General features: G+C 45.6%; 2 long non-coding RNA genes and 5 other non-coding genes across 7 annotated transcripts; all 7 read left to right on the forward strand.

The window, feature by feature from the left end:
- The first annotated feature begins 2,831 nt into the window (after positions 1 to 2,831).
- TRNAV-CAC (transfer RNA valine (anticodon CAC)) lies at positions 2,832 to 2,904 on the forward strand. Its single transcript has one exon. It is a non-coding gene; the product is annotated as a tRNA-Val (tRNA).
- LOC130709287 (uncharacterized) lies at positions 2,844 to 9,543 on the forward strand. The gene is made up of 3 exons (XR_009009833.1): positions 2,844 to 4,274; positions 6,047 to 6,147; positions 9,118 to 9,543. It is a non-coding gene; the product is annotated as an uncharacterized LOC130709287 (long non-coding RNA).
- Positions 5,094 to 5,167, forward strand: TRNAN-GUU (transfer RNA asparagine (anticodon GUU)). The gene has a single exon. It is a non-coding gene; the product is annotated as a tRNA-Asn (tRNA).
- A 3,497-nt stretch (positions 9,544 to 13,040) lies between the features above and the next one.
- TRNAV-CAC (transfer RNA valine (anticodon CAC)) lies at positions 13,041 to 13,113 on the forward strand. The gene has a single exon. It is a non-coding gene; the product is annotated as a tRNA-Val (tRNA).
- Positions 13,053 to 19,719, forward strand: LOC130706074 (uncharacterized). The gene is made up of 3 exons (XR_009006477.1): positions 13,053 to 14,483; positions 16,256 to 16,356; positions 19,321 to 19,719. It is a non-coding gene; the product is annotated as an uncharacterized LOC130706074 (long non-coding RNA).
- On the forward strand, positions 15,303 to 15,376 carry TRNAN-GUU (transfer RNA asparagine (anticodon GUU)). The gene has a single exon. It is a non-coding gene; the product is annotated as a tRNA-Asn (tRNA).
- Positions 19,720 to 23,231: 3,512 nt separating the features above from the next.
- TRNAV-CAC (transfer RNA valine (anticodon CAC)) lies at positions 23,232 to 23,304 on the forward strand. The gene has a single exon. It is a non-coding gene; the product is annotated as a tRNA-Val (tRNA).
- Positions 23,305 to 23,879: the final 575 nt, after the last annotated feature.

Raw genomic sequence — 23,879 nt, forward strand, 5'->3', positions numbered from 1 at the left:
CCCTGTGATTCAATTTATGTGAAAGTAACAGGCAGAGAGGTTGGGAGGGGTATGTGTGTGATTACTCTGAGCTCTTGCATGGGAAGAGTCATGAGGAAGCCTTCTGTGGTCTGGTAATTTTGCATACCTTAGTTATTTAGGTTGCTTCATCAGTGATTCAGGTTGGTGTACACTGGTAATGGTTTGGGAACTGTACACTCTGTGTACTTTTTGCATAATATGCCTCATTGTTTTAAAGTTTAATGCCACTTGGTTATTGTTAAAGTGATGTTGCTACTTTTTCTTCTGCTTTGTCCTGGGCTAGGAGGGAAAGTAAGTTCAAAGTAGTTACTGTGATATTTTTGCTGTCCTCAGAATTTTGGCTTTCCTTCACTACCGGATATCTGACTACTTACGCATATGCTGCTCACAACCATTACCTTAAGCCGACATTCCACTGTTAATACTGTGTCAAAGAGAGAACCAAGTGTTCATGACCAAATCTGCTCTTTTAAGAATAAATATGAGTCAAGGAACGGGGGGGCCGTATATGAAATTGAGAAATTCTGATGAGGAAAGTAGTCCAATTAGGCTTAACTAACTCACAGGTGCCAAAGGGGGACACTGGCAGGTAGTACACAAAGAATAGCCGCCACATGCATTTCACCACTAAACTCTCAAGAATTGTTGTGCATCCACACATAGCCAAAAGCGTTTACCTGATTAGTTCGGTACTTCACTAGATTAACCCGTCCAGAGTAGCTGTTTGATGGCTTTCAGCTATCTGTTCCTCCAGGAAAGGGAAAACTCCCCTTTCTCAGGCTTTGTTTGTGTGTGTGTGTGTTTCCTCTCTTCTCTTTTCTGGCTTTTTTATAAATCCTGCCTTTGTTTAATGACAACATCCTAATAACTGTTTCCCATTTTTATTAGTAACCATGTGAGCTAACTCATTCAAAATCTCTTTACTACTTGAAGTAAGTCAGAAAGAGAAAAACAAATATCGTATATTAACGCATATATGTGGAACCTAGAAAAATGGTTCAGATGACCCGGTTTGCAGGGCAGAAAGAGAGACACAGATGTAGAGAACAAACATATGGACCCCAACGGGGGGAAAGCGGCAGAGGGGTTGGTGGTGGTGGGATGCGTTGGGAGATTGGGATTGACATATATACACTAATATATATAAAATAACTATTAAGAACCTGCTGTATTAAAAATATTTTTTTTAATTCAAAAATAATCTCTTTACTACTAATGTTGAAGTATGATTTTCATATTCACATGTGTATACACTATGTTGGTAGCTTTGAAATCTATTCTTGGGTGGAGACTGCCATGGAACGGGAAAGTTTAGGCCTTCAATGGTTGGAAGATAGGTCCTTCTTAGTCTTTAAAGAGACAGTTTCCAGTTAGTATGTGTTTAACAAACGCATCGTCATTCTCTCTGCGTCTAACGTCGTTGCTTCTCCAATGGTCCTGTTTACTCTTTCTCCTCTTCCTCTTCATTTCATTAATGAGTTTGGGGAGGTTTGTAGGCCTACCTTTCAATCTTCTCTTCCTTTTGATATATTGGAGGTTGAACAAGGAAGGGATGCAAATCTCAGTGAAGTTTTCTCAGTTACCCGTGAGCATGGTGGCCAAGGGGAGGGGCTCTGGAGGCAAACTGCTTGGGTCTGAGTGCTGGCTCTCACTGTCACGGGGTGGGGTGGGGGTGGGGGTGGGGGGTGAGACCCTGGAAAGCTTAGCTCAGCTTTTCAGCGCCTCAGTGTTCTCATCTGCAACAAGGGGTGGTAAAGTCCTACGCTATCTTCCAGGGTTGTTATGTGGACTTAGTAAGTGATTCCACAGTAAAGCACTGAGGAACAGTGCTGGTCACTGAGTAAAGCTCGAGAAAGCTGGTATTATCGTTATTATGAAGTCTTTTATTTCCCCTTCTAACTGTACCACTGCTGACTTTCAACATTCCCCAGAACAAACTGCGAATGTTTACATGTTTAGCTGACCTCTTCTCCCTCATATTAGTGACCTGCATCTGGGAAATTGGTTGCTTTGGATGGTGATCGAACTGGTGATCTAAAGGCAGTGGGGGACTGGATCCAGCTTCATCAGATTCTTGGACCTTGGGCAGGCATGACGATCGTTTAGCTCATGGTAGACAATCTCTTGCACATGTTTCTATAGCAAGAGCTTTTCATAGATAGTCAGACATACCTTAAGTATTATAAGAAAAGTGCAAGTATGTACCAGTGACCTGTCTTTTTGGCTGTTGTTGTTTGAAGAAATCAAAGGAAGAAAATAGAATTTACCTGGGAGTTGTAGATTTCCTCCTTCAGGTATGACGGAGTGTTTGTAGCAAGCTAGCATTCACCCTGAAGACGACTCAATCCAGTCTGGATGAAAGGAATTCTGTTTGAAGGCTTTGGGGACATGCAGCTAGGACCCACAGGATCCGCTCCAGAGAGAGAGAAGCTCACTGGAATGAACCGAATTCTCTACCTTTTCCCCTTAGGCCCAAAGGGCACTTGCCCGAACCCCCGGCTCCCGCGGCTTCTGGGAGCTGAGGAGTCAGCAGCGGGGGCGACCCCTGCACTCGGGGGCATAGCCGTGGATCCGAGGACTCTGCGGTCGGTGCGGGAGCCCGAAGGCCGACTGTGGGAGGCTCGGGGGTCCTCCCTTCGGGCCAGGCGAGGAACCCTGAAAGCAGGGCCTCTCGGAAGCCGCAGTCTGCTTGCCTGAGAGATCTCGGGGCTTCAAGGTTCATTCTGCAGTTTAAAAAGTTGGCGACTAGGAGAGTGGTGGCAGGACCTACGGATTTCAGGGATGTGCCACTAGGCGGCAGCACCCGCCGTGTTTCCGTAGTGTAGCGGTTATCACGTTCGCCTCACACGCGAAAGGTCCCCGGTTCGAAACCGGGCGGAAACAAACGTCCTTCCTTTCTGAAGTTTTTACCTTCCCATTCCAAAAACCAAAACGGGCGAAAGGCAGGGGCTGAGGCGGCGGGCGCAGCCTCAGTTTCCATCCCCAAGGTACAGGCCAGGAGTTCCCTTACTGCCTGAGAGCCTGCTCAGCACCAGGAACCCGCCCTCCTTTCTCTGCTCTGAGGCACCGCGGAGCGCAGGCCACAGCCAGCTAATCCAAGTGGGCAAAGGACAAGGCTGACTTCGGGTCAGTTTTACATCCGGAAATCCCCTCACCTACTAAGCAGGCGCCTAAACCTCTTCCACATGTTCACACGAGTTATGTCTCTGAAAACCGAGGAGTTCATCCCAGTGAGGCACACTTGGCTTTCCCCCACCTCGGCACACCTACGCAACAGTTTGATCTGCGTGACGCCACAAAAGAGACCGAACCCGACTGTGCACCGGGGACCCGAGCCAAAGACACGGAAATGAACAATGTCAGGCTCCACGAATTGAGCCGGTCGCGGAGGGGAAGGAGCCCGTAGCGGTGCCGTCTCCAGGAGAGCCCCCAGAGCCAGGGCAGAGATCAGGAAGTGGACGGATCCGCCCATCACCTGCTGACATCCCAGTCGGCAGCTGACTCAAGGGAAAAGCGAGGTTCAGGAAGAGAGCAGGACCTTGGCTCGGCAGCACACAGCGCTGAAGCTAGACCAGGACGGACCTTGTGTCCTGTCTCAGGGCCCAAGGCGTCGCCCAAGACTGGAGAGGTGAAGGGTGATGAGCAGCCGGGCAAGGGCTGGGAGCCTTGCACAGCTGCATTCAGCCCTGGGCTTCTGGGAAATCTCCGTTCCTGCTCTCCGGGTCTCTGAAGTTTAGTCTTGACTTCTACAATTTTCACGTGGAGACGCTACGTCGGGGCTCCTCAATGGTTCCCTGGTGGTCTAGTGGCTAGGATTCGGCGCTTTCACCGCTGCGGCCCGGGTTCGATTCCCGGTCAGGGAAGCCTCTGCAAAAATGTTTTTCTTCTTTTTCCCCTTCAGCGTCTCCACTGGCAGGCGTCTTCCTCTTCCTGCCCCGACCAGAGCTGTGTTTTGCTTCAAGGTTCAGATGCAGACGAGCTTCTGCACTGAGTCCCCAAATGCCGGCGAGTCCCGGCCTCAGGGTCCTTGACATCGCGCAGGCTGGAGGACGTGAGATGTAATGAACAGCCTGGGCTGGCCGGCTCTCGCCTCGGCTCTTTTCCCCCTGCATGTTACAAACCCGAAGTCTTATTTACCGCGTTTTCATCCCAAGAGAATCGGAGACTCGAGTTCCAAACATTCATTAAGAACCACAACCAAAGCCCTTGGAAACATACAAGAAAGTTGCAAGAGGAATAACATCGTATATTCTGTACGTAAGTGCACAGTAAACATTTTCCCACGTTGGGTTTCTCACTCTCTCTCCGTACGTAAGAATGGCGACACCACTTGAGAGTTCCTTGCAGACCTCTCCACTCAAGATTGCTCCTTTCGTTTGGCGTGTCTCTCAAAGGCAGCTTCTGCGGGACTTGTCCTCCAAGACCAGGGGGAGCCTCTGTCCTCGCGAGGAGGCCCCCTGGCCCTTTCAGGAACCTGAAATCCGTTCTCTTCAGGCTGTAGAGAAGCTTCAAGAGGAGTTTTATTCCGCTCCCCCCGAAGCGCAGGCCAGGCACGTTCTGTGCTAGTAGGAATCCCCCCGGGCCGGCTGCCCTCCGGTCTCCTTCCCGGTTGCCTTGGCGGGCAGTGGGGTCTTGGGTCAGCCTGAGCGCTGGAACCGCCTACCTCGCGAAAGGCCCTTCTGGGAAGTGCAGCTGCCCCTTGGCTGTTGCCTGGATCTCTGTGCCCTGCACGGAGCGTAAAGGGTTCTGACAGGACACAAAGGTGACGAATCCTTCCCTGGAGTGAGTGGGAGGATGAGAGGACCAGATGGGAAATGCGTCCAAGGGAGGGGGTGTATTCTCAAGTGCTTGTCAGAATTGTCTGCATGGGTGGCTGCCCTATGATAATAGTGCTTAGTGTTGTCTTTTCCTGACGTCGACCCAGTCTCAGGTCCAGTGGGATCGGCTGCTCTAAACTTTCCGTTTTTCCGAAGCTTTGGAACTGGTACCGTTTTCCTGCGAGAAAGGCGGCACATCCTAGGAATTAGTCAGTGTCTACTCCATAGAGAGGCGAGGAAAGGGGGCGTGCTGCTGTCTCTGTGGCGCAATGGGTTAGCGCGTTCGGCTGTTAATCGAAAGGTTGGTGGTTCGAGCCCACCCAGGGACGGTGGGAGAGGTTTTAGAACCCATTCAGCGTTTTTTTCTGTGCTGATTACCATTGCAGGTGTTCCATGCTGATTATCACCTGTACATCTGCTCCCACAAAGTTTACCGAACTGCATTCGGGGTCCTAGCCACCTCACGACTGCTGCCAGTCTTGGGCCACACTCCCCTTCCCAGCTCTATTGTCTGTCGTCTCTATTGGACTCTATACTTGCCTAACTTACGGCCTTCTGAAAGAGATCGAGGAAGCCACGGTCTGGTGGGATAGTCTTTATTCTGCCAAGTCTACAGACTTGGACAAGAAAGTTCTATTTTATGTGTCTCAAATTTTTCAGCTGTGAACGTTAGTAATTCTTCTATGAATGATGTTATCGGTGAACTCATCATCATAATTCTCCTCTGCATTATTTTTGATAAAGGCATTTCTTCCATGGTTGTGTAGTATTTGGTTTCATGGCTTCACGATGACGAATAGGCTGCAACCATCATTATTGTACACACACCTCTGACCACTCGTGCAGGTGTTTCCAGAGCGTAGAGAACTGCAAGTGCAAGTGCTACCTTTCGTGTTTCTATGCTTCTAATGTTGGCAAATCCTTCAAGTTTGCCCTCCACAGAAGTGGCACTGAATCATATTCCATTTTATTTTCCAGTCTTTCAATGTCCCTTTCTTCATTTACTTGCCAACACAGCAACCTTTCTATACATCTCTCTATGGTAGTCTAACTAATAAAGGGAGCAGTGCCCTCCCGACATAACTAAGGGGAAGGACAACAGGGGGACACTGTGGGCAGTACACAGAGATATTCTATTGCATACGTTCGAAAGCTCAACATTCAATATTTTTAAAGTCTCCCAATAACTGTAATGGTTTTCTCTGCAGACCTAGTCAACAGGGTCCAGAGAAGACTGCCCAGAGTGACGTCTTTGACAACGTCCTGCCAAGCAACTTATCCAAAGAGAAGAATCTCGCTCATCCCAGAGGTTTTTTCCTTCTCCCCTTTTCTCTTTTATTTATACATTTTGGTTATACTTTTAATTTGATGCGAACAATCTAATGCCTGTCCTTCCTCCTATCAAATGGGGAATTCGCATGGGAATAAGTGTTTCTATGTTTTTCCTTGACCGTTTTTTGTTTGTTTTTTGGCTGTGACGATAACAATTAGCCCATCTAAGACACCTCGTGGGAGCCAACAGAATCCTGCCCCCCACCAGTTCCTGCTTCAGACCTGGACCCTTAGAGCTATTGGCTCGTGTTTGCTCTGTTCTGTTATATCTCATGTGCAGCAATTGAGCATTTTGGCTTTTTCATACTGTGTGGTTACTGGACACGGATTTTGTCTCTCTCTCTCCCTCTCATTTGTGCATCACTAATTTCTCGTCTCAGTGCGGGATTCTGGTTTTCATTTTAGGAAGTGAACTTCTGGGGATGATCCCTGTTGGGTGGCGGTTGACAGGGATCCATTCCCTGTTAGGTAGAAGATGACAGCTAATCCGGACCATGAGTCTTTTTGGTCTGATGCTTGTCCTGAGGATTCTGGTGTTTCCTGGTATGAGACACCGCAGCAGTGAGAAGCTGTCCACCTCTTGTCTTTCCACTATTTGCTAAAAACCACGTGGGCCCAGTCAACCCTTGTCAATAACTGCAAAAGTGTAGTAGCTACAGTCAGGACGATCTTAATATGCAATGGTTCCCTCATAAGGAACTCAACATTAATAAGGGGGATTAATACAGGAAGAATATTGAATTTTTAGCACGGAATAGGCAGCTTTCTTTCATTGGTATACTCAAGGTTCTAAATAACTGAAAAAATTCAAACAAATGTCCTTCAGGGATGGCTGAAATCAGACTACAGAAAGCAGAGGAGAGACATAGCATTACAAAGAAGCAACAAAGTCAGCAACATGAGCACTTGTGACAACCCTACAAATCAAGAGTTAAACCTTCCAGAACTGTAAGCCCGTTCGGTCCTTAATAAAAATGGAGGAGGAGCAATGACTTCATGCACAGATACATACCCTGGAGACTCAAAAGCATATCACAGAATTACTCCGAGTTTCATTGATGAGCTTCCTTCAAGGACCTAATGTGGCTTACTTATTTCATTTTGTTTCCCTCACTGTCAGTTGCTGTTAAAACATATCATTGCCTCTGCTTTCACCTTAAATAATGCCCACTAGTTTGATGAATTTTTTTCCCTTTAAATATATCTTCTCAGAAGCAAAACAATATACTTTCTCTTCCTTGGGAGAGAATAGACAAAGTAGGCCTCTAAAAACTTAAATTAATTAAAACTCAGTTCCCCAATTAATTTCAGGAAAGTAATAATCACTCGTATAAATTTAAAATAAGAAAATTAAGAATTTCTGGGAAGAATGCTTTACTACTTATGCTTTCAATGTGGTATTTATATAAGGAAAAATTTTGTTGTGGAATTGGTGACAAGGAACGATAACAGATTTAGCTGTAGATTAAATGAATGGTCTTGATTACTCGGAACAAGAGTGAGAAACGAAATGAAATGGATTACAAAGATGACCCTTAATACTTTTAAGCAATTTAAATAATTTATACATTTTATATATCATGACATTTAAAGTGTTTATGTCATGTCGTGTGCTTTTATCGAGGTTACTCAGAAAAATTAGATTGGTTTCATAATTTTGGTCTAAAAACGACTATATATATATTTTCAGATTATGTTATGATGTAGAAAATAATGGTGGCATAATATACTGTTGTGTAAGTCTTGGCTTTATTTTGGCTTGAAAATCTGAGTTACGTTGGACTTCCTAAATTTCCTGTACTGGTTGTACTGGTTAAATAAGCAAACGTATCCAATAAGTTTTCAACGAGTAAAAATTTAAATTTATGTGTTGAAGTATATTAAATATACTAGTCAAGTACATTAAATATACTAATATCTTTAAAGAGGAATGAATACTTGTAATTCTAGAAACCAGACGACTCAATTATTCCACTTACAATTTTTGGTAAATATTTTTAGGCGTCATCTAATATATGATTCCATATATACCAATATATGATTCCAACATTCCCATGTTCCAACATGCGTCAGCTTAAATTACAAGTTCAAGATCTGGAGTTAACTTCAATCCTTTGACTAACAGTAAATTGATTTAATTAACGAATCATCTTTGGTTGCCTGCAAATTCTCTCTGTCTTTGTCCTTCCCGTTTGTCCTGATTTCATGATAGGTCGGTCGACAACAGTGCTTTCGTTGGGGAATGCTGTTGTTTTCTGGCTTCACATATATTTCTATAGTTTGTAGGTTTGTGGCTGGTGCTGTGGCTATTCTTATGTGTTCCCTTGACAAAAGTTCAGTAGAGTGGCTTGTGTTTTCACTGCTCTGACATGTCAGAATCATAACCTTAATGCTGAGCACTGCACGGCTTCTGAAACCTTCTCAAAGCGCCTCCTTGCTTCTTGTTACACATTCATTTTTTGCATGGCACTTGCTTTCTCTCACAGCAAGCACCAGAATCCAGCTTGGCAAAGAAATGATATCATTGAAAAGAATGTAGAAAAATCTAATGTTGGCAGGTTTTACTATGTAAATTACACCTCAATAAAGCTTACTTTAAAAAAAAAAGGACAAACAAAACCAAATGTTGACAGGATGGAGAGCACTGGAAATTCTTATTCATTTCTGGAAAGGGTATAAAAAAGTTCCACAGGTTGGAAAAAAAATTTGGCAGCATCCACTGAGGGTCATACATACACAGTTACATGCTGTGGCCCAGAAATCGTACTTTTCGCTGTGCTGTACCTTTGACCTGTGCTCTCCGATATGATAGGTGCAAGCCACATGTAGCTACTGAACACTTGAAAGTTGCTAGGGCCACAGGTTGTAATGATAATATTTTGATGTAGTAAGTCTCCTAAAACATTAAAATAGGTTAAAACAGAAAATTCAAAATTCCTTGTGACAGGTTTGAAAACGAATAAAGGGAAACGTCACTCAGATGAAGTCGGGATACCAGAAGTGGGAGCTCTCATGGGGTACCACTCAAGTTCAAAGACAGGAAGTATCGTCAATTACAAACCCAAACAGAAGAAGCATCAGCAGGAAGAATCCTCGATTACAGGCCCCAACAGAAAAACATATTCGTTGCATCTCCTGCAGGAAATCAGCAACTTGGCAATGAGAAACCGTCATCACCCTGAACTTTCACTTTTCTCCAGTGGACTTGGGTTCAAAACAGCCTCCCTCAGCTTCCTCCTCTCTCTCTGTAAAACAAGGTTCCTTCCTCTCCTTTGTTTGTGGGACTTGCCTATGGCTTTTGCTATAGCTTGCTTGTCCTGAATTGCCATTCTTCCGCTATTCCTGAATAAACGCTTTTTGCTGGAAAAAAACAAAAAACAACCCCCCCCCCAACTTTTATATATTTTTATAAATTTTTAAAATTGATTTTGTGTATTTGTTTTTGGCTGCGTTGGGTCTTCGTTGCTGGGCGAGGGCTCTCTCTAGTTGCAGTGATTGGGGGCTGCTCTTCCTTGTGGTGGCTTCTCTTGTTGCGGAGCACGGGCTCTAGGCGGGCAGGCGTCAGTAGTTGTGGCATGAGGGCTCAGTAGTTGTGGCTCACGGGCTCTAGAGCGTAGGCTCAGTAGTTGGGGTGCACGGGCTTAGTTGCTCCACGGCATGTGGGATCTTCCCGGAACCGGGCTCGACCCCGTGTCCCCTGCCTTGGCAGGCGGATTCTTAACCAATGCGCAACCAGGGAAACCCCCAAAAGTATTATCTTGAAAGTCAACACTGGCATTATTCTCTTGGAATGGGGTGCTCTAGAAAAATGTGTATGTCCCCCAAAAGTCATAAAAAAATGTTCGTACCATTTCAGAATATCCTCAACTGGAAACAACTGAACTGTCCAACAGTTCAAAACTACGTGGAGTTATATTCTTACAAGGCATACACACAGAGACAAAGAACTACGTGAAAAATAGGGTTAAATTTCATAGACATAATGTTGAGTGAAAGAAGTCAGACCCATGCCCCTCCATGCCCCCAAACCCAGTGCATGCCCTGTGATTCAATTTATGTGAAAGTAACAGGCAGAGAGGTTGGGAGGGGTATGTGTGTGATTACTCTGAGCTCTTGCATGGGAAGAGTCATGAGGAAGCCTTCTGTGGTCTGGTAATTTTGCATACCTTAGTTATTTAGGTTGCTTCATCAGTGATTCAGGTTGGTGTACACTGGTAATGGTTTGGGAACTGTACACTCTGTGTACTTTTTGCATAATATGCCTCATTGTTTTAAAGTTTAATGCCACTTGGTTATTGTTAAAGTGATGTTGCTACTTTTTCTTCTGCTTTGTCCTGGGCTAGGAGGGAAAGTAAGTTCAAAGTAGTTACTGTGATATTTTTGCTGTCCTCAGAATTTTGGCTTTCCTTCACTACCGGATATCTGACTACTTACGCATATGCTGCTCACAACCATTACCTTAAGCCGACATTCCACTGTTAATACTGTGTCAAAGAGAGAACCAAGTGTTCATGACCAAATCTGCTCTTTTAAGAATAAATATGAGTCAAGGAAGGGGGGGGCCGTATATGAAATTGAGAAATTCTGATGAGGAAAGTAGTCCAATTAGGCTTAACTAACTCACAGGTGCCAAAGGGGGACACTGGCAGGTAGTACACAAAGAATAGCCGCCACATGCATTTCACCACTAAACTCTCAAGAATTGTTGTGCATCCACACATAGCCAAAAGCGTTTACCTGATTAGTTCGGTACTTCACTAGATTAACCCGTCCAGAGTAGCTGTTTGATGGCTTTCAGCTATCTGTTCCTCCAGGAAAGGGAAAACTCCCCTTTCTCAGGCTTTGTTTGTGTGTGTGTGTGTTTCCTCTCTTCTCTTTTCTGGCTTTTTTATAAATCCTGCCTTTGTTTAATGACAACATCCTAATAACTGTTTCCCATTTTTATTAGTAACCATGTGAGCTAACTCATTCAAAATCTCTTTACTACTTGAAGTAAGTCAGAAAGAGAAAAACAAATATCGTATATTAACGCATATATGTGGAACCTAGAAAAATGGTTCAGATGACCCGGTTTGCAGGGCAGAAAGAGAGACACAGATGTAGAGAACAAACATATGGACCCCAACGGGGGGAAAGCGGCAGAGGGGTTGGTGGTGGTGGGATGCGTTGGGAGATTGGGATTGACATATATACACTAATATATATAAAATAACTATTAAGAACCTGCTGTATTAAAAATATTTTTTTTAATTCAAAAATAATCTCTTTACTACTAATGTTGAAGTATGATTTTCATATTCACATGTGTATACACTATGTTGGTAGCTTTGAAATCTATTCTTGGGTGGAGACTGCCATGGAACGGGAAAGTTTAGGCCTTCAATGGTTGGAAGATAGGTCCTTCTTAGTCTTTAAAGAGACAGTTTCCAGTTAGTATGTGTTTAACAAACGCATCGTCATTCTCTCTGCGTCTAACGTCGTTGCTTCTCCAATGGTCCTGTTTACTCTTTCTCCTCTTCCTCTTCATTTCATTAATGAGTTTGGGGAGGTTTGTAGGCCTACCTTTCAATCTTCTCTTCCTTTTGATATATTGGAGGTTGAACAAGGAAGGGATGCAAATCTCAGTGAAGTTTTCTCAGTTACCCGTGAGCATGGTGGCCAAGGGGAGGGGCTCTGGAGGCAAACTGCTTGGGTCTGAGTGCTGGCTCTCACTGTCACGGGGTGGGGTGGGGGTGGGGGTGGGGGGTGAGACCCTGGAAAGCTTAGCTCAGCTTTTCAGCGCCTCAGTGTTCTCATCTGCAACAAGGGGTGGTAAAGTCCTACGCTATCTTCCAGGGTTGTTATGTGGACTTAGTAAGTGATTCCACAGTAAAGCACTGAGGAACAGTGCTGGTCACTGAGTAAAGCTCGAGAAAGCTGGTATTATCGTTATTATGAAGTCTTTTATTTCCCCTTCTAACTGTACCACTGCTGACTTTCAACATTCCCCAGAACAAACTGCGAATGTTTACATGTTTAGCTGACCTCTTCTCCCTCATATTAGTGACCTGCATCTGGGAAATTGGTTGCTTTGGATGGTGATCGAACTGGTGATCTAAAGGCAGTGGGGGACTGGATCCAGCTTCATCAGATTCTTGGACCTTGGGCAGGCATGACGATCGTTTAGCTCATGGTAGACAATCTCTTGCACATGTTTCTATAGCAAGAGCTTTTCATAGATAGTCAGACATACCTTAAGTATTATAAGAAAAGTGCAAGTATGTACCAGTGACCTGTCTTTTTGGCTGTTGTTGTTTGAAGAAATCAAAGGAAGAAAATAGAATTTACCTGGGAGTTGTAGATTTCCTCCTTCAGGTATGACGGAGTGTTTGTAGCAAGCTAGCATTCACCCTGAAGACGACTCAATCCAGTCTGGATGAAAGGAATTCTGTTTGAAGGCTTTGGGGACATGCAGCTAGGACCCACAGGATCCGCTCCAGAGAGAGAGAAGCTCACTGGAATGAACCGAATTCTCTACCTTTTCCCCTTAGGCCCAAAGGGCACTTGCCCGAACCCCCGGCTCCCGCGGCTTCTGGGAGCTGAGGAGTCAGCAGCGGGGGCGACCCCTGCACTCGGGGGCATAGCCGTGGATCCGAGGACTCTGCGGTCGGTGCGGGAGCCCGAAGGCCGACTGTGGGAGGCTCGGGGGTCCTCCCTTCGGGCCAGGCGAGGAACCCTGAAAGCAGGGCCTCTCGGAAGCCGCAGTCTGCTTGCCTGAGAGATCTCGGGGCTTCAAGGTTCATTCTGCAGTTTAAAAAGTTGGCGACTAGGAGAGTGGTGGCAGGACCTACGGATTTCAGGGATGTGCCACTAGGCGGCAGCACCCGCCGTGTTTCCGTAGTGTAGCGGTTATCACGTTCGCCTCACACGCGAAAGGTCCCCGGTTCGAAACCGGGCGGAAACAAACGTCCTTCCTTTCTGAAGTTTTTACCTTCCCATTCCAAAAACCAAAACGGGCGAAAGGCAGGGGCTGAGGCGGCGGGCGCAGCCTCAGTTTCCATCCCCAAGGTACAGGCCAGGAGTTCCCTTACTGCCTGAGAGCCTGCTCAGCACCAGGAACCCGCCCTCCTTTCTCTGCTCTGAGGCACCGCGGAGCGCAGGCCACAGCCAGCTAATCCAAGTGGGCAAAGGACAAGGCTGACTTCGGGTCAGTTTTACATCCGGAAATCCCCTCACCTACTAAGCAGGCGCCTAAACCTCTTCCACATGTTCACACGAGTTATGTCTCTGAAAACCGAGGAGTTCATCCCAGTGAGGCACACTTGGCTTTCCCCCACCTCGGCACACCTACGCAACAGTTTGATCTGCGTGACGCCACAAAAGAGACCGAACCCGACTGTGCACCGGGGACCCGAGCCAAAGACACGGAAATGAACAATGTCAGGCTCCACGAATTGAGCCGGTCGCGGAGGGGAAGGAGCCCGTAGCGGTGCCGTCTCCAGGAGAGCCCCCAGAGCCAGGGCAGAGATCAGGAAGTGGACGGATCCGCCCATCACCTGCTGACATCCCAGTCGGCAGCTGACTCAAGGGAAAAGCGAGGTTCAGGAAGAGAGCAGGACCTTGGCTCGGCAGCACACAGCGCTGAAGCTAGACCAGGACGGACCTTGTGTCCTGTCTCAGGGCCCAAGGCGTCGCCCAAGACTGGAGAGGTGAAGGGTGATGAGCAGCCGGGCAAGGGCTGGGAGCCTTGCACAGCTGCATTCAGCCCTGGGCTTCTGGGAAATCTCCGTTCCTGCTCTCCGGGTCTCTGAAGTTTAGTCTTGACTTCTACAATTTTCACGTGGAGACGCTACGTCGGGGCTCCTCAATGGTTCCCTGGTGGTCTAGTGGCTAGGATTCGGCGCTTTCACCGCTGCGGCCCGGGTTCGATTCCCGGTCAGGGAAGCCTCTGCAAAAATGTTTTTCTTCTTTTTCCCCTTCAGCGTCTCCACTGGCAGGCGTCTTCCTCTTCCTGCCCCGACCAGAGCTGTGTTTTGCTTCAAGGTTCAGATGCAGACGAGCTTCTGCACTGAGTCCCCAAATGCCGGCGAGTCCCGGCCTCAGGGTCCTTGACATCGCGCAGGCTGGAGGACGTGAGATGTAATGAACAGCCTGGGCTGGCCGGCTCTCGCCTCGGCTCTTTTCCCCCTGCATGTTACAAACCCGAAGTCTTATTTACCGCGTTTTCATCCCAAGAGAATCGGAGACTCGAGTTCCAAACATTCATTAAGAACCACAACCAAAGCCCTTGGAAACATACAAGAAAGTTGCAAGAGGAATAACATCGTATATTCTGTACGTAAGTGCACAGTAAACATTTTCCCACGTTGGGTTTCTCACTCTCTCTCCGTACGTAAGAATGGCGACACCACTTGAGAGTTCCTTGCAGACCTCTCCACTCAAGATTGCTCCTTTCGTTTGGCGTGTCTCTCAAAGGCAGCTTCTGCGGGACTTGTCCTCCAAGACCAGGGGAAGCCTCTGTCCTCGCGAGGAGGCCCCTTTGCCCTTTCAGGAACCTGAAATCCGTTCTCTTCAGGCTGTAGAGAAGCTTCAAGAGGAGTTTTATTCCGCTCCCCCCGAAGCGCAGGCCAGGCACGTTCTGTGCTAGTAGGAATCCCCCCGGGCCGGCTGCCCTCCGGTCTCCTTCCCGGTTGCCTTGGCGGGCAGTGGGGTCTTGGGTCAGCCTGAGCGCTGGAACCGCCTACCTCGCGAAAGGCCCTTCTGGGAAGTGCAGCTGCCCCTTGGCTGTTGCCTGGATCTCTGTGCCCTGCACGGAGCGTAAAGGGTTCTGACAGGACACAAAGGTGACGAATCCTTCCCTGGAGTGAGTGGGAGGATGAGAGGACCAGATGGGAAATGCGTCCAAGGGAGGGGGTGTATTCTCAAGTGCTTGTCAGAATTGTCTGCATGGGTGGCTGCCCTATGATAATAGTGCTTAGTGTTGTCTTTTCCTGACGTCGACCCAGTCTCAGGTCCAGTGGGATCGGCTGCTCTAAACTTTCCGTTTTTCCGAAGCTTTGGAACTGGTACCGTTTTCCTGCGAGAAAGGCGGCACATCCTAGGAATTAGTCAGTGTCTACTCCATAGAGAGGCGAGGAAAGGGGGCGTGCTGCTGTCTCTGTGGCGCAATGGGTTAGCGCGTTCGGCTGTTAATCGAAAGGTTGGTGGTTCGAGCCCACCCAGGGACGATGGGAGAGGTTTTAGAACCCATTCAGCGTTTTTTTCTGTGCTGATTACCATTGCAGGTGTTCCATGCTGATTATCACCTGTACATCTGCTCCCACAAAGTTTACCGAACTGCATTCGGGGTCCTAGCCACCTCACGACTGCTGCCAGTCTTGGGCCACACTCCCCTTCCCAGCTCTATTGTCTGTCGTCTCTATTGGACTCTATACTTGCCTAACTTACGGCCTTCTGAAAGAGATCGAGGAAGCCACGGTCTGGTGGGATAGTCTTTATTCTGCCAAGTCTACAGACTTGGACAAGAAAGTTCTATTTTATGTGTCTCAAATTTTTCAGCTGTGAACGTTAGTAATTCTTCTATGAATGATGTTATCGGTGAACTCATCATCATAATTCTCCTCTGCATTATTTTTGATAAAGGCATTTCTTCCATGGTTGTGTAGTATTTGGTTTCATGGCTTCACGATGACGAATAGGCTGCAACCATCATTATTGTACACACACCTCTGACCACTCGTGCAGGTGTTTCCAGAGCGTAGAGAACTGCAAGTGCAAGTGCTACCTTTCGTGTTTCTATGCTTCTAATGTTGGCAAATCCTTCAAGTTTGCCCTCCACAGAAGTGGCACTGAATCATATTCCATTTTATTTTCCAGTCTTTCAATGTCCCTTTCTTCATTTACTTGCCAACACAGCAACCTTTCTATACATCTCTCTATGGTAGTCTAACTAATAAAGGGAGCAGTGCCCTCCCGACATAACTAAGGGGAAGGACAACAGGGGGACACTGTGGGCAGTACACAGAGATATTCTATTGCATACGTTCGAAAGCTCAACATTCAATATTTTTAAAGTCTCCCAATAACTGTAATGGTTTTCTCTGCAGACCTAGTCAACAGGGTCCAGAGAAGACTGCCCAGAGTGACGTCTTTGACAACGTCCTGCCAAGCAACTTATCCAAAGAGAAGAATCTCGCTCATCCCAGAGGTTTTTTCCTTCTCCCCTTTTCTCTTTTATTTATACATTTTGGTTATACTTTTAATTTGATGCAAACAATCTAATGCCTGTCCTTCCTCCTATCAAATGGGGAATTCGCATGGGAATAAGTGTTTCTATGTTTTTCCTTGACCGTTTTTTGTTTGTTTTTTGGCTGTGACGATAACAATTAGCCCATCTAAGACACCTCGTGGGAGCCAACAGAATCCTGCCCCCCACCAGTTCCTGCTTCAGACCTGGACCCTTAGAGCTATTGGCTCGTGTTTGCTCTGTTCTGTTATATCTCATGTGCAGCAATTGAGCATTTTGGCTTTTTCATACTGTGTGGTTACTGGACACGGATTTTGTGTCTCTCTCTCCCTCTCATTTGTGCATCACTAATTTCTCGTCTCAGTGCGGGATTCTGGTTTTCATTTTAGGAAGTGAACTTCTGGGGATGATCCCTGTTGGGTGGCGGTTGACAGGGATCCATTCCCTGTTAGGTAGAAGATGACAGCTAATCCGGACCATGAGTCTTTTTGGTCTGATGCTTGTCCTGAGGATTCTGGTGTTTCCTGGTATGAGACACCGCAGCAGTGAGAAGCTGTCCACCTCTTGTCTTTCCACTATTTGCTAAAAACCACGTGGGCCCAGTCAACCCTTGTCAATAACTGCAAAAGTGTAGTAGCTACAATCAGGACGATCTTAATATGCAATGGTTCCCTCATAAGGAACTCAACATTAATAAGGGGGATTAATACAGGAAGAATATTGAATTTTTAGCACGGAATAGGCAGCTTTCTTTCATTGGTATACTCAAGGTTCTAAATAACTGAAAAAATTCAAACAAATGTCCTTCAGGGATGGCTGAAATCAGACTACAGAAAGCAGAGGAGAGACATAGCATTACAAAGAAGCAACAAAGTCAGCAACATGAGCACTTGTGACAACCCTACAAATCAAGAGTTAAACCTTCCAGAACTGTAAGCCCGTTCGGTCCTTAATAAAAATGGAGGAGGAGCAATGACTTCATGCACAGATACATACCCTGGAGACTCAAAAGCATATCACAGAATTACTCCGAGTTTCATTGATGAGCTTCCTTCAAGGACCTAATGTGGCTTACTTATTTCATTTTGTTTCCCTCACTGTCAGTTGCTGTTAAAACATATCATTGCCTCTGCTTTCACCTTAAATAATGCCCACTAGTTTGATGAATTTTTTTCCCTTTAAATATATCTTCTCAGAAGCAAAACAATATACTTTCTCTTCCTTGGGAGAGAATAGACAAAGTAGGCCTCTAAAAACTTAAATTAATTAAAACTCAGTTCCCCAATTAATTTCAGGAAAGTAATAATCACTCGTATAAATTTAAAATAAGAAAATTAAGAATTTCTGGGAAGAATGCTTTACTACTTATGCTTTCAATGTGGTATTTATATAAGGAAAAATTTTGTTGTGGAATTGGTGACAAGGAACGATAACAGATTTAGCTGTAGATTAAATGAATGGTCTTGATTACTCGGAACAAGAGTGAGAAACGAAATGAAATGGATTACAAAGATGACCCTTAATACTTTTAAGCAATTTAAATAATTTATACATTTTATATATCATGACATTTAAAGTGTTTATGTCATGTCGTGTGCTTTTATCGAGGTTACTCAGAAAAATTAGATTGGTTTCATAATTTTGGTCTAAAAACGACTATATATATATTTTCAGATTATGTTATGATGTAGAAAATAATGGTGGCATAATATACTGTTGTGTAAGTCTTGGCTTTATTTTGGCTTGAAAATCTGAGTTACGTTGGACTTCCTAAATTTCCTGTACTGGTTGTACTGGTTAAATAAGCAAACGTATCCAATAAGTTTTCAACGAGTAAAAATTTAAATTTATGTGTTGAAGTATATTAAATATACTAGTCAAGTACATTAAATATACTAATATCTTTAAAGAGGAATGAATACTTGTAATTCTAGAAACCAGACGACTCAATTATTCCACTTACAATTTTTGGTAAATATTTTTAGGCGTCATCTAATATATGATTCCATATATACCAATATATGATTCCAACATTCCCATGTTCCAACATGCGTCAGCTTAAATTACAAGTTCAAGATCTGGAGTTAACTTCAATCTTTTGACTAACAGTAAATTGATTTAATTAACGAATCATCTTTGGTTGCCTGCAAATTCTCTCTGTCTTTGTCCTTCCCGTTTGTCCTGATTTCATGATAGGTCGGTCGACAACAGTGCTTTCGATGGGGAATGCTGTTGTTTTCTGGCTTCACATATATTTCTATAGTTTGTAGGTTTGTGGCTGGTGCTGTGGCTATTCTTATGTGTTCCCTTGACAAAAGTTCAGTAGAGTGGCTTGTGTTTTCACTGCTGTGACACGTCAGAATCATAACCTTAATGCTGCGCACTGCATGGCTTCTGAAACCTTCTCAAAGCGCCTCCTTGCTTCTTGTTACACATTCATTTTTTGCATGGCACTTGCTTTCTATCACAGCAAGCACCAGAATCCAGCTTGGCAAAGAAATGATATCATTGAAAAGAATGTAGAATAATCTAATGTTGGCAGGTTTTACTATGTAAATTACACCTCAATAAAGCTTACTTTAAAAAAAAAAGGACAAACAAAACCAAATGTTGACAGGATGGAGAGCACTGGAAATTCTTATTCATTTCTGGAAAGGGTATAAAAAAGTTCCACAGGTTGGAAAAAAAAATTTGGCAGCATCCACTGAGGGTCATACATACACAGTTACATGCTGTGGCCCAGAAATCGTACTTTTCGCTGTGCTATACCTTTGACCTGTGCTCTCCGATATGATAGGTGCAAGCCACATGTAGCTACTGAACACTTGAAAGTTGCTAGGGCCACAGGTTGTAATGATAATATTTTGATGTAGTAAGTCTCCTAAAACATTATTAAAACAGAAAATTCAAAATTCCTTGTGACAGGTTTGAAAACGAATAAAGGGAAACGTCACTCAGATGAAGTCGGGATACCAGAAGTGGGAGCTCTCATGGGGTACCACTCAAGTTCAAAGACAGGAAGTATCGTCAATTACAAACCCAAACAGAAGAAGCATCAGCAGGAAGAATCCTCGATTACAGGCCCCAACAGAAAAACATATTCGTTGCATCTCCTGCAGGAAATCAGCAACTTGGCAATGAGAAACCGTCATCACCCTGAACTTTCACTTTTCTCCAGTGGACTTGGGTTCAAAACAGCCTCCCTCAGCTTCCTCCTCTCTCTCTGTAAAACAAGGTTCCTTCCTCTCCTTTGTTTGTGGGACTTGCCTATGGCTTTTGCTATAGCTTGCTTGTCCTGAATTGCCATTCTTCCGCTATTCCTGAATAAACGCTTTTTGCTGGAAAAAAAGAAAAAACAACCCCCCCCCAACTTTTATATATTTTTATAAATTTTTAAAATTGATTTTGTGTATTTGTTTTTGGCTGCGTTGGGTCTTCGTTGCTGGGCGAGGGCTCTCTCTAGTTGCAGTGATTGGGGGCTGCTCTTCCTTGTGGTGGCTTCTCTTGTTGCGGAGCACGGGCTCTAGGCGGGCAGGCGTCAGTAGTTGTGGCATGAGGGCTCAGTAGTTGTGGCTCACGGGCTCTAGAGCGTAGGCTCAGTAGTTGGGGTGCACGGGCTTAGTTGCTCCACAGCATGTGGGATCTTCCCGGAACAGGGCTCGACCCCGTGTCCCCTGCCTTGGCAGGCGGATTCTTAACCAATGCGCAACCAGGGAAACCCCCAAAAGTATTATTTTGAAAGTCAACACTGGCATTATTCTGTTGGAATGGGGTGCTCTCGAAAAATGTGTATGTCCCCCAAAAGTCATAAAATAATGTTCGTACCATTTCAGAATATCCTCAACTGGAAACAACTGAAATGTCCAACAGTTCAATTCTATGTGGAGTTATATTCTTACAAGGCATACACACAGAGACAAAGAACTACGTGAAAAATAGGGTTAAATTTCATAGACATAATGTTGAGTGAAAGAAGTCAGACCCATGCCCCTCCATCCCCCCAAACCCAGTGCATGTCCTGTGATTCAATTTATGTGAAAGTAACAGGCAGAGAGGTTGGGAGGGGTATGTGTGTGATTACTCTGAGCTCTTGCATGGGAAGAGTCATGAGGAAGCCTTCTGTGGTCTGGTAATTTTGCATACCTTAGTTATTTAGGTTGCTTCATCAGTGATTCAGGTTGGTGTACACTGGTAATGGTTTGGGAACTGTACACTCTGTGTACTTTATGCATAATATGCCTCATTGTTTTAAAGTTTAATGCCACTTGGTTATTGTTAAAGTGATGTTGCTACTTTTTCTTCTGCTTTGTCCTGGGCTAGGAGGGAAAGTAAGTTCAAAGTAGTTACTGTGATATTTTTGCTGTCCTCAGATTTTTGGCTTCCCTTCACTATCGGATATCTGACTACTTACGCATATGCTGCTCACAACCTTTACCTTAAGCCGACATTCCACTGTTAATACTGTGTCAAAGAGAGAACCAAGTGTTCATGACCAAATCTGCTCTTTTAAGAATAAATATGAGTCAAGGAAGGGGGGGGGGGTATATGAAATTGAGAAATTCTGATGAGGAAAGTAGTCCAATTAGGCTTAACTAACTCACAGGTGCCAAAGGGGGACACTGGCAGGTAGTACACAAAGAAAAGCCGCCACATGCATTTCACCACTAAACTCTCAAGAATTTTTGAGCATCCACACATAGCCAAAAGCGTTTACCTGATTAGTCCGGAACTTCACTAGATTAACCCCTCCAGAGTAGCTGTTTGATGGCTTTCAGCTATCTGTTCCTCCAGGAAAGGGAAACCTCCCCTTTCTCAGGCTTTGTTTGTGTGTGTGTGTGTTTCCTCTCTTCTCTTTTCTGGCTTTTTTATAAATCCTGTCTTTGTTTAATGACAACATCCTAATAAATGCTTCCCAGTTTTATTAGTAACCATGTGAGCTAACTCACTCAAAATCTCTTTACTACTTGAAGTAAGTCAGAAAGAGAAAAACAAATATCGTGTATTAACGCATATATGTGGAACCTAGAAAAATGGTTCAGATGACCCGGTTTGCAGGGCAGAAAGAGAGACACAGATGTAGAGAACAAACATATGGACCCCAACGGGGGCAAAGCGGCAGAGGGGTTGGTGGTGGTGGGATGCGTTGGGAGATTGGGATTGACATATATACACTAATATATCTAAAACAACTATTAAGAACCTACTGTATAAAAATAAAATTTGTAAATTCAAAAATAATCTCTTTACTACTAATGTTGAAGTATGATTTTCATATTCACGTCTGTATACACTATGTTGGTAGCTTTGAAATCTATTTTTGGGTGGAGACTGCCATGGAACGGGAAAGTTTAGGCCTTAAATGGTTGGAAGATTGGTCCTTCTTAGTCTTTAAAGAGACAGTTTCCAGTTAGTATGTGTTTAACAAACTCATCTTCATTCTCTCTGCGTCTAAGGTCGTTGCTTCTCCAATGGTCCTGTTTACTCTTTCTCCTCTTCTTCATTTCATTAATGAGTTTGGGGAGGATTGTAGGCCTACCTTTCAATCTTCTTTTCCTTTTGATATATTGGAGGTTGAACAAGGAAGGGATGCAAATCTCAGTGAAGTTTTCTCAGTTACCCGTGAGCATGGTGGCCAAGGGGAGGGGCTCTGGAGGCAAACTGCTTGGGTCTGAGTGCTGGCTCTCACTGTCACGGGGTGGGGTGGGGGTGGGGGTGAGACCCTGGAAAGGTTAGCTCAGCTTTTCAGTGCCTCAGTGTTCTCATCTGCAACAAGGGGTGGTAAAGTCCTACGCTATCTTCCAGGGTTGTTATGTGGACTTAGTAAGTGATTCCACAGTAAAGCACTGAGGAACAGTGCTGGTCACTGAGTAAAGCTCGAGAAAGCTGGTATTATCGTTATTATGAAGTCTTTTATTTCCCCTTCTAACTGTACCACTGCTGACTTTCAACATTCCCCAGAACAAACTGCGATTGTTTACATGTTTAGCTGACCTCTTCTCCGTCTTATTAGTGACCTGCATCTGGGAAATTGGTTGCTTTGGATGGTGATCGAACTGGTGATCTAAAGGCAGTGGGGGACTGGATCCAGCTTCATCAGATTCTTGGACCTTGGGCAGGCATGACGATCGTTTACCTCATGGTAGACAATCTATTGCACATGTTTCTATAGCAAGAGCTTTTCATAGATAGTCAGACATACCTTACGTATTATAAGAAAAGTGCAAGTATGTACCAGTGACCTGTCTTTTTGGCTGTTGTTGTTTGAAGAAATCAAAGGAAGAAAATAGAATTTACCTGGGAGTTGTAGATTTCCTCCTTCAGGTATGACGGAGTGTTTGTAGCAAGCTAGCATTCACCCTGAAGACGACTCAATCCAGTCTGGATGAAAGGAATTCTGTTTGAAGGCTTTGGGGACATGCAGCTAGGACCCACAGGATCCGCTCCAGAGAGAGAGAAGCTCACTGGAATGAACCGAATTCTCTACCTTTTCCCCTTAGGCCCAAAGGGCACTTGCCCGAACCCCCGGCTCCCGCGGCTTCTGGGAGCTGAGGAGTCAGCAGCGGGGGCGACCCCTGCACTCGGGGCATAGCCGTGGATCCGAGGACTCTGCGGTCGGTGCGGGAGCCCGAAGGCCGACTGTGGGAGGCTTGGGGGTCCTCCCTTCGGGCCAGGCGAGGAACCCTGAAAGCAGGGCCTCTCGGAAGCCGCAGTCTGCTTGCCTGAGAGATCTCGGGGCTTCAAGGTTCATTCTGCAGTTTAAAAAGTTGGCGACTAGGAGAGTGGTGGCAGGACCTACGGATTTCAGGGATGTGCCACTAGGCGGCAGCACCCGCCGTGTTTCCGTAGTGTAGCGGTTATCACGTTCGCCTCACACGCGAAAGGTCCCCGGTTCGAAACCGGGCGGAAACAAACGTCCTTCCTTTCTGAAGTTTTTACCTTCCCATTCCAAAAACCAAAACGGGCGAAAGGCAGGGGCTGAGGCGGCGGGCGCAGCCTCAGTTTCCATCCCCAAGGTACAGGCCAGGAGTTCCCTTACTGCCTGAGAGCCTGCTCAGCACCAGGAACCCGCCCTCCTTTCTCTGCTCTGAGGCACCGCGGAGCGCAGGCCACAGCCAGCTAATCCAAGTGGGCAAAGGACAAGGCTGACTTCGGGTCAGTTTTACATCCGGAAATCCCCTCACCTACTAAGCAGGCGCCTAAACCTCTTCCACATGTTCACACGAGTTATGTCTCTGAAAACCGAGGAGTTCATCCCAGTGAGGCACACTTGGCTTTCCCCCACCTCGGCACACCTACGCAACAGTTTGATCTGCGTGACGCCACAAAAGAGACCGAACCCGACTGTGCACCGGGGACCCGAGCCAAAGACACGGAAATGAACAATGTCAGGCTCCACGAATTGAGCCGGTCGCGGAGGGGAAGGAGCCCGTAGCGGTGCCGTCTCCAGGAGAGCCCCCAGAGCCAGGGCAGAGATCAGGAAGTGG

Source organism: Balaenoptera acutorostrata, chromosome 1, assembly GCF_949987535.1.
Source record: "Balaenoptera acutorostrata chromosome 1, mBalAcu1.1, whole genome shotgun sequence".
Taxonomy (NCBI): domain Eukaryota; kingdom Metazoa; phylum Chordata; class Mammalia; order Artiodactyla; family Balaenopteridae; genus Balaenoptera; species Balaenoptera acutorostrata.